At 42.6% G+C, this 11,304-nt stretch overlaps 1 long non-coding RNA gene across 1 annotated transcript in view; it reads left to right on the top strand.

The window, feature by feature from the left end:
• Positions 1-11,304, top strand: part of LOC137519542 (uncharacterized) — a 58,928-nt gene continuing 47,624 nt past the window's right edge. The window contains exon 1 of the long non-coding RNA XR_011021004.1: positions 1-66. This is a non-coding gene — a long non-coding RNA (uncharacterized lncRNA). The remainder of the gene's footprint in view (positions 67-11,304) is intronic.

The following is an 11,304-nucleotide window of genomic DNA, read 5'->3' as shown; positions in this document are numbered from 1 at the left end:
CCTGAAGAAGCGGACTAGATCCCAGAAAGCTTGCATCATTTAACTCTATCAGTTAGCCATTAAAAGGTATTATTTTTTACCAAACATTGTTTCTTTCTACCTATATAATTTGTTTGGCTAACACGGTAAAGAAACTTTTTTGAGCTTACCTACACAAATCCGTTCACAGCATTGAAAATCTGTTGGCCCTCATAGTACATGAAGGTAATACAATTGATCAGTGATTGGCCAATCAGAATGGGATGTGTGTATTTCCCCCTTAGTGTGGAGGATGGCAGCTCTGGAGGCGGTGGGTGGGAGACCCCCGCAGGCTGTATAGAGCGACTACAGGGCGATATTGTTGGAAGCCGTCCATCCGCAGTAATGCGAGTCCTGCTCGTACCGTAGCCCCTGTCACCCTGCCAAGCCTCTGTTTGCCTTCTCCTTCCTGGTGTGACATGCAGGGCAGCAGTGAGTGCTGTCGCCAGGCCGGTCTCTGTGATACCGCTGTGTGTGTCAGTGTGTGTTTACCTGCTGACTGTTTGTATTGATAGTTTCACCTAACAAGATATCTCTAACGTGCTGTCAACACAAGCGATTGCTGCCAGTACCGCCACTCGCTGCCATTTTTAAAGGACCACAGTCTTGGAAATCTTAAAATTTTAAATATAGGTGAACACATACAAATAAGAAATACATTTCTTCCAGAGTAAAATGAGCCAGAAATTACTTTTCTCCTATGTTGCTGTCACTTACAGTAAGTATTAGAAATTTGACAGAACCGACAGGTTTTCGACTATCCTATCTCCTCACGGGGGCTCTTTGGGTTTTCTTTATTTTCAAAAGCACTTAGTGAATGAAAGTTGCTCCGTCCAACTGGCAAAAAAGTGTATGGGTGTGCAGGGAGGGGGGGGGGGGGGCTGGCCAGCATCTTTGTATAAATATTTTTCAGGTAGTGTCTTTATAAAGAACAAAGGCCATGCTGCGAATCCCTCATGAACAGATAAACTAGTCCAAAACCTGTCGGTAATGTCAGATTTCTTCTACCTACTGTAAGTGACAGCAACATCGGAAAAAAGTAATTTATGGCTCATTTAACTCTGGAAGAAACATGCTTGTTATTTGTATGTATTTACGTATATTTCAAGAGGGCATGCTGTGTCCATAAATGTGTACAAATAATAACTATACTGTTATAATTTGGCTCATCTGTCATCTATTTCCTGTAGAAGATGCTGGAGAAAGGGTACCTGTGGTTACATGTTACATGATGAGATAAACATGGGCGTACAGTAGAGTACCGTTCCTGCTTAGAACCATGTTCTTTTTTTCCAGACTATAAGGGTTAAAGAAGAGGGATGGTCACTGAGATGCAAATCATTTTGAGTTGATGCAGGATTATGCAATTGTGTGCAACTTGAAATTGGACCAATCATATTGCACCTCAGCAGGATTTGATTGGTTCATGTTCAAGCTGCATATATTTGCATACAAAATTTGCATAATGCTGCTTCTGATCGCGTTCTTTATTGTCTAACGCTTCGTACACACAATAGCTGATAACGGCGGTCTCTGCCTAGACTGAAGCTTGTATACGGCAGCCCCCGACCATATCAGCCGGTCACCCAGTGCTTATGCCGAGCGATGGCAAAAAGCGAGTTGCTCGGCTAGCGACATGTCTGTACTGCCAGTCTGCCGCAGCCCAGCATATCGCCGGAGGCATTGGGTGCCGATCAGTGCCGGGTGACACGCCTTGTATGAGTGTATGTGGCATTAGGCTCCATTCAAATTGTTTAGGTTTACTTAAAGTCAGTGGCGTAGCTAAGGAGCTGTGGGCCCCCATGCAAGGTTTACAATAGGGCCCCCCAAGCACTCTATACATAACAATTGATACGGCGCACCAAAACCTGCCAATGGCAACTACAGTGTCAGAGGTGCAAGAAGGGGGTGGGGATCAGCTAGTTAAAGTGAACCTAAAGTCAAGTAAAAAATGAGATTAACTCACCTGGGGCTTCCCTCAGCCCCCTGCAGCCGATCGGTGCCCTCGCAGCTCCGCTCCAATAGTCCAGGCCAGGAGGCCACAATAGCAGCATAGGGGGCGATATACAGGCTGGAAACGCGAAGAATCACTTGCGTTCCCATGCCTGTCGGCCGGTGACGGCCAAACCGGAAGTGTTCGCCGGCAGGTGCAGAAGCATCGGAGCGGAGCTGCGAGGGCACCGATCAGCTGCAGGAAGCTGAGGGAAGCCCCAGCTGAGTTAATCTCATTTTTTTTACTTGACTTTAGGTTCACTTTAATGATTACCACTATTCAAGGTGTCTATAGAAGTGATTATTATGAGCACAGGACCAATAGAGAGCTAATACTGTAGTTGAGGGAGGGCCCTTCGGGGCTCCTCTGGTCCAAGGGCCCTGATGCGGTCACAACCTCTGCACCCCCTATTGCTACACCCCTGCTTAAAGTGACACTGAAGTGAAAAAAAAATTATGATATAATGAATTGGTTGTGTAGTACGGATAATCAATAGAACATTAGTAGCAAAGAAAATAGTCTCATATTTTTATTTTCAGTTATATAGCTTTTTCATAACATTGCATCATTCTCTAATATTTGCAATGTAAACACTACACTTAAGGTGGCCATACACTCGTTAGATTTGCAGCAGATAGATCATCAGATAGATTTCTGATCTGATGTGTTTAGGAACATTTTTTACTAGGAATAGATTTCCAATACATTTCAGTTTGAAATCTATTGAAAATCGATCTGATAGCTTTTTTTTTGCCATCAGATTTCCATTAGGGCCAATGCAAAATGATAAGCAATCTCAACAGATCGACCTAGATTTTCCAGCCTGCCAGATCGATTGAAATCAATCGAAATCGGCCGCAAATAGGGTCGATTGGTCAATCGATTTGCAATCGATAGATCGATTTTGATCGATCGATCGGCCAGAAATCGGCTGAGTGTATGGGCCCCTTAAGAGCAAAGCAGGCTAATGACCTTTTGAAAATACAGTGACAGACTTGAAATAATAAGCTTCAGAAGACAGAGCTCTCTGCCACTTGGAGCTCAGATAAGCTCTTTTGCATAGATAACAACTGGAGTTTCTGAACTCTTCCTGTACTTTGAAACAATGTTAGACTCCTATCTCTGCTACTAATGTTTTATTTATTAGCTACACATACAAATCATTATATCATAAGTTTATTTTCACTTCAAATTCCTTTAACAACAACAACAACCATGAAACGTTTGTAAAGCACTTTTCTCCCGCCTAAGCTTGCCTCAGATCAGTACATAGTGATGTGTACAGGGGGAAAAGTCATGTCATCATAAATGTCAGAGTTAACAGGTGGCTTTCAGTTTTGTTTTAAAAATGTCCAGAGTTGGAGCTGTCTTGATTGTGTGTGGCAAGGCATTCCACAGGTTAGGTGCAGCATGACAGGAAGCTCTGACTCCAAAGGTTTTTAGTTCAACTCTGGGGGTGGATGCTTTTGATCTGAGGTTGTGGGAGGTGTAACGTAGTAGCAACAAGTCCTTCAGGTATCCAAGGCCTAGGTCATGTAGGGATTTGACTGTTAGCACGCCAACTTAACATTACTTGAAGGATGGGTGTAGTCAGATCATTGGACCTGCATTGATCCTTATGGTGGCTTAGAACGTATTTGGGGTCCTGGGTTGCTATGACAGGGCAGTAATATTTTCACATTTGCAGCAATGGTCTGTGATGTCATCTCTTTTTGTGACAAATGCCATAGGAGACTACAGCAAAAACATATGACTAACATTTCTATTCACTGCGACATGAAACAATCATAAACTGCATAAAACCAATAGATTCTGGTCTCTCTTATCAGTTACACTGTAAGCAAAGGTCAAGTACAAAATGTTCTGCAGAAACATCATGTGTATATCTCCCCAAGCCCCACCCCTGTGTGACTCTGCCCCACCCTCTATGATGTCATGGCGCATGATTACGCAATCATTTTAAGCTACTCATCCTGAAGATATAGAAAGTTTAACGTTTCTGTAAAATAGAAAAAAAAAGTATTGTCAATAGGAGTGATCACTTCAGGTGATAGCCTAGTCTTACATCAATCAGGGTGGATTCTATTTTGACATTTTCTTCTATATTTTTATTAGCATTACCTTGACCAACCCTAAATACTAGGAGAAGGTGTGCCTCAAATTAAGGCAGCGTTCACCCTTATCCCTGCGACTTCTGCACGCGATTTGGGGCTGTTTTCCACGCGTTTCTTGTTATTTCCTCTTTGCGATCTGCCGGGTATCGTCAAAAACGCATGTAGTGGAAAGGATTTTTTTTTTCCGGGTGTTTCCCTTCGATAGTCTATGACTGTTGTGCATGTTTTTATGCAAGTTTTTTCAGATAGCGATTTATATGAATAATGTAAATTTGCATGAAAATGTATTGAATTAACGTCAAACTGCGCCGGTACTCATCCATCCTCCGGTCCCCCGCTGCAGTCGCCCTGTGCCTGCGCTGGTACTCCTCGAAACCTCCGGTCCCCCGCTGCAGCCGCCCTCTGCCTGTGCCGGTACTCATCCATCCTCCAGTCCCTTGCTGCAGCTCACTTTCACTTTCAGTGACTGAGCATGTCGCCAGCCACTGCGCCTGCGCGGACCTGGCCTCACACGTTCTCGTTCCTGCTCCCATCGCCAGGAATGTTCTGTTCAGGCGCAGTAGAGATTTTCTCCAGGCCGGCGACAGGCTTAGTCGCCGAAAGTGAAACTGAGCTGCAGCAGGGGACTGGAGGATCGATGAGTACCAACGCAGGCACAGAGCGGCTGCAGGGGGCCAGTAGAAGCCCGAGGTAAGTAAAACTGCCTTTTTCCTCTGACTTAAAGGACAACTGAAAGTAGAGATACATGGAGGCTGCTGTATTTATTTCCTTTTATGCAACGCCTGGCAGTCCTGCTGGTCTATTTGGCTGCAGTAGTGTCTGAATAATGCCAATCATGTTGTTTACGTCATGTAAACAAACTCATGGCCGCCATCTTGTGGCCAAAAAGTAATACTACAACTAAAAGTTAAAAAAAAATGAAAATCAACACACATTTACATTATAAACATATTGTTTACCTCCCACCCTCCCAAAACTACCCAAATAAAATGTTTAATATAAAAAAAAAAACATTACAATAAAAAAAAACATGTAAATATTTACCTAAGGGTCTAAACTTTTTAAATATCAATGTAAAGATGAAATATTTCTATATTTTAATTATTTTAAACTTGTAAAAAGTGATAGATGCAAAACGGAAAAAATGCACCTTTATTTCCAAATAAAATATTGTCGCCATACATTGTAATAGGTAATAACCGGGACATATGGGCAAATACAATACGTGAGTTTTAATTATGGAGGCATGTATTATTTTAAAACTAGAATGGCTGAAAACTGAGAAATAATCAATTTTTTCCGTTTTTTTCTTAATCTTCCTGTTAAAATGCATTTACAGTAAAGTGGCTCTTAGCAAAATGTACCACCCAAAAAAAGCCTAATTGGTGGCGGAAAAAACAAGATATAGATCAGTTCATTGTGATAAGTAGTGATAAAGTTATAGGCTAATGAAAGGGAGGTGAACATTTCTCAAGTTAAAACGACGGAACGCCAATGGGTTAAAAAGTCATTTTTAGGAAAAGGAAGATGGATACAATTGTTTACTTCAATAGTTTATTTTCACCTCAGGTGTCCTTTAAAGTGTAATTCGAGCGTGAATTGGCAAAAATGCATAATGCGCACAAATTATAATAAGTGTGAATGGGGCCCAAAGGTAGAGTGAATGGCAGCAAATGATCTGATATTTCACTCCATAAAAACTCTGCACACTGCAGTGCGGGATAGAATATATATATATATATATATATATATATATATATATATATATATATATATATATATATATACTGTATATATGCATTTAATCCACTGTAGAGTGTGTTACAGATAATTAAATGCATGTCGGGAAATAAATAATTATCTAGAGCTCTTTTATTGCACGCTCTCTGAGATTACATTCCTCTGCCGGATCAATATATCAATTTATCAATTGCTTTTAGAGAGCTCTGAGGCTCTACGGAGGGAATCTGATGATCGCGGTGACAGCTCCATGGAGTGGTATGTTGTACAGTGGCGGTAGGAGGAGTACAGAGTGCGGGAGAAATGCTGCGCCCTATGGGGATGTCTAACACTTACCTCTGCTTATAGTCAATAGTCTACATCAGGGCCAAACTGAGTCCATTATTATATATTTATACATATTTGGGCACCAGTGCAAGCATTTTATAGATAGAAACATAGTTATTTTGGTTAAAGCAAGACATATGTCCATCAAATTCAACCAGAAAATAAGTTACGTACAACACCAGCCTGCTTCCTCAGGTTTCCCTGTTGATCCAGAGGATGGCGAAAAACCCTTACAAGGTCAGATAAAATCCCTGGATCAACACCACCGGAAACCTAGTAATTATAGCCATGGATGTCTTTCAACGCAAGGAAAGCGTCTAAGAATTTGCCTTTTTTTGCTTTTCTTTTTATTCGAGTGAAAATTCCGATCAGATTTCCTGTTTTTCTATTTTTCTCAATCAGGAGTGGTGGAAATCTCTGATACATTTTTGCATTTTTCATAGTGTTTGGTAGATTGACAATTTTGTAATGTAGAGCAATTTTTTTTTACAATCGGGGAAAAACTGAACACACGTGTGTGGTACATTGGTCGGATTTTTCAAATGTTCCAATCAATCAGAAAAATTCATTGTAAATCTTGAATTGAAAAGAAATGTAAAAAATTGTATAGTGTGTGGCCAACTTGAGGCTAGGTGCACCCTTAGGAGAAATGTTAGCGTTGCGTTTTATGCACCAATGTATGTGTTTGTACTTTTTTTTTAAATCGCTAGTTTTGTTGCATATTATGCATGAATGAACGCATCAAAAACGCTCCTAATGAGAGTCAATGGAAACGCAATGTATTGCATTCTGTATGCGTTTTTGATGCTTTTTCTATGTGTTTTTTTTTTTAAAGGACTTCCGAGGCCAAAATGACAAAAATCACTCTTTACCTTTATAATTGCAGAATCTATGGAGGACGCCATCCATGCCCTCTGCTCCGTTCCGCCGTCAATTCATTCTTTTTAGTACCCCCAGGTCTGGTCCTGACCCCACCGAATGGGTCGCATCGTCATCCCATTCAAAAGATGGCCGCCGAGTTGAGCCGTGGCTGCGCAGTACGCTTGGCCGCAAGTGCGACTGCGCAGCCTTTAGCCCTCCTCCAGCCGCGTACTGGGTCCCGGCATCCTCCTGAGCGTACTTCGGGCGCAGTGATGTGAGCGCGCCCGAAGTACGCTCAGGAGGATGCCGGGACAAAGAGTGATTTGTGTCATTTTGGCCTCGGAAGTCCTGTAGCCTCCCTGGCGGTAAGCCCGACCTGAGCTCGGGCTGGAAGAGATGAGCTGCCAGCGGTAAGCCCGAGCTCAGATCGGGCTGAGGAATTCCCTGCATTTTAGGAGTCCCGCGCGCGATCGCTGCTGCGCAGCGGGACTCCACCATCTCCCCCGGCTCTTCTCCGCCTTCCCCGGCCTTTCTTTCTGCATTGCTGGCTGCCGGGATCCCCACAGCCCCGTTCTTGTTCCGGGGACCCGGCGGCCAATCAGAGAGAGGCGTGACGTCACGGGGTGGGGGCGGGACAAAAATTTAAGGTGGCCCTGAAGAGTCGCACAGGGCAGAAGAAATAATACATAAATAAAAGCGATCTGCATTTGTATATATATATATATACTGTATATATACATATATATATATATATATATATATATATATATATATATATGTATATACTGTATATACCGTATATACTGTATATACCGTATATACTGTATATACTATATATATATATATATATATACTGTATATATGTATATATATATATATATATATATATATATATATATATATATATATATATGTATATACTGTATATATGTATATCAGTGTGTCTAATTTCTCCTCATTTCTCTATAATAATATACCATTTTTTGTCTGGATTTTCACTACTTTCTGTCTGACTTATTTGCAGGCATGGTCGGAAGAGCCAATTTCCGATTCCGCGGTAATTCCGCATACCGCCATAACAAAATTCCGTTTCCGCTACATTCCGGTGGAATTCCGCTACATTCCGCGGAATTCCGCGGTATTCCGCCATGTGCACTTTCCGTATTTTTAAACGGATTTCCGTAAATTTAGGAGGAATTACTCAATCGCTCATTTGAAATATCGTTTTTGTATCTGAAATTTAAGATGATCATCAATACTGTTGATAACAGTCTATTGTTAATAAAGTTGATTTGTATTTTGTAAATTTGGATAAAAAAAATGTTGAAACCGTTATTTTAGCGCGGTAACTTTCCGCTGATTATGATTGGTCAACTCATTCCGCATCTCCTGATTGGTCAATTCATTCCGATTCCGATTTTGCCGGAATTCCGAATTCCGGATTGCAATTTCCGAATTCCGCGGAACCATGCGGAAACCCCAATTCCGGCGGAATTTCGGAATTTTAGCTTCCGCGGAATTCGGAAGCCCATGCCTGCTTATTTGTACAGTTTCACAATTTTTAAAGTTTATTCATAAATTTTATTAAATCAACAAATTTGTGTTCCATTCTTCTATTTATATGCAGAATGTCTACCAGACTTTTATTCAGACATATTGTAGTGAGTTATGACTGAAAAATTAAAGGCCTAAAATTCTTGGAATAAATGTACTGCTTTTGACTCATAATTTCAGACAGAAATGCACCGCCAGGGAGGTTAAACAAAGATTTCTGATGCATTTCCTCTTCCTGTTGTCTTCCTAGTGATTTGCATAAAACGCAATACAAAAACGTATTGAAAATGCATACAAACGTGTAAAAATGCTTGAAAAACATAAGCACAAACCCCCCCCACAAAAAACGCAACGCACATGACAGAAAACGCATCCTTTCCCGTTATGTTATGTGTCCACCTAGCCCAACTCCTAAAGCAAAGCAAGCCTAGGACCAGCCAGGGGCGTTGCTAGCCCCCAAGATTTGTGTCACTTGCCCCGGATCTATTCTGGGGTGCCCCGGATGTCCCCCAGACAAAGTCAGCTGTCGTGTCTCAATGGCGGGCATGCTGGGAGCTGTGGTGCATTAGTCAGGGGCATGCTGGGAGCTGTGATGCCTTTATGGGGGCATGCAGGGAGCTGTGGTGCCTCAATGGGAGGCCCATGGAAACATGGGAGGGGGTCCACTAGAAGGTCGGGGAATGCTATGGGGGACTGGCAGATAACCTGGTGACAGGCAGCCCGCCCAGCAGAAAGCCAGAGCAGCCAGCACAGAAGCCAGGTAACTCTGCCTAGTTATGTGTAAGTGACACTGCCTATTTAAGTGATAGGCTGCACTTTTGTTTTGTTTATTGTATTAATGCAGAGGGAGCTTCAGCCAACATTTTGCTGGGCAGGCCTACTAAGACCGCTGTTAAGTTTATTTAAATTTGGCCCCACCCATGACCACACCCACATTCAGGTGTGTGGCCACACCCATTTTTCAGCTGGAATGCCCAAAAGTGCCCCGCATCTCTTAGGATCCTGGGGCCAGCTATCCCTAACACCGAAATGCCGGCTTCACGTTCTTACATCTAGTCAAGTAACTATAGTTCATAGATCAATGAAAATAATATATATATATTTTTTTTTAAACTTTATATTTTTTTCCCCTCACTTGTACTTTTCCTCTGTTTACATCTCCAACGTGCTGATCTGTGAGATGTAACTAATCAGCGGTTTTGTAGTTCATGCATGGGCCGCACGGTACAGCCGTACCCCTCTGTCAGATTCCTCTGTGGCATGAGATCTGCCCACAAGTACTGATTTGTTGTATTGTTGGGTTCAGAAGAATCTCCAGCTAAATAGCTAAATGGTAACAGCTGAATATAGGTAAAGAGACTGCCAACATATTTGAAATTCTGCTCAGCCTCTTGTGGTGCACACACCCCTGCCGCACTGCGTAGCTGGAGGGTGATACTGCTTTGCGTACGTTTGGATTCGGTATGGTGGTAGGGCGCCAGTAATGCAGCTGAGCTGTGCGGTTCATCTGTACGTATGTTTTGGTTCCTTGATGCTCTTGGTGGGGGAATTGGTGCCACACACACACACACAATTCTATCCACCCTCTTAAAGAGAATTTGTACTGTCTGATTTGTACAATAAAAAACATACCAATCGAGTCACTGTGATCTCCTGGGTCCCTCTTTGCCGTTTACGACGCTCCCCACCGCAATCCTGGCTTTTATTCGCCAGTTTTAGGCAGCGTTTACAAACAAAAAACATGGCCGCTAACCAGGAAGTGATGTTTGTTTATATATATATATCAGGTTACAGCATACTGCAAGTTTTTATTACATAGTGAACTCCAGTCAGGGATTCTCAGCATGGGAAGCTCCCTTCCCCCTTAGACAAGCTGAAATTGAGAGCAGAGAGCTGTCTGTAACTAATTAACAAAGCACACACACAGAGCCTGCAGGGGGCATGGAGAGGGCATGCATAACTTCTCCCTATCACAGCAGAGGCAGTGCATTCCTCTCTGGCTCGACAAGGCTTGACAAAGAAAAGAAGGTTAGATATATTACAGAGACAGTGCAACTAGAAAAGGCTGCAGTAAACCAGACCTCATTAGACCAGGTATAGGAACTTATAGGATAGAAGAAATAAGGCTGAACATTTTGTTACAGAGCCTCTTTAAAGGAAACATCCGAGGAAGATAAAAAAACAAGATCTATTTACCTGGGGCTTCCTCCAGCCCCTGGCAGCCGATCTGTGCCTCGCCACAGCTCCAGGGTACCGCGGTCTCCTCCGTTGCAGATGCCGACCTTGCCAGGTTGGCATCTTCTGCGCTGGGATTGTTCCTTCGCAGGCGCAGTAGTTCTGCGCCTGCGCAGAACACGCCAGGCCACGTGAGCGTACCCCCCTCGTGACATTTAGACTTAACCTTGTAACCCTAAGTAGTAAAGTTAACTTAAAGTGGACCCAAACCAAACATTTTTTTAATTCAAAATATTTAGTTGCACCACTCTGACACATACAAAGATAGACACTCATTCAAGCCTATGAGCATTTCAGTGCATGCTTTTCACCCTTCTCTTTTCATAACTAGGGTTATACAGGTGGCAGCCATTAGCAATTCCTCCTTTGCCGGACACCATCTACTCCACCAGTTTGCCAGATTCTGTCCCGGCAATATAAAAGGAAGGGAGGGGTTTCTCCAATAAATGTAAAATATTTTGT

The sequence above is a fragment of the Hyperolius riggenbachi genome, chromosome 5, assembly GCF_040937935.1.
Source record: "Hyperolius riggenbachi isolate aHypRig1 chromosome 5, aHypRig1.pri, whole genome shotgun sequence".
Classification (NCBI taxonomy): Eukaryota; Metazoa; Chordata; class Amphibia; order Anura; family Hyperoliidae; genus Hyperolius; species Hyperolius riggenbachi.
Note: the sequence above shows the minus strand (reverse complement) of the source record. Positions and strands in the feature narration are given on the sequence as shown.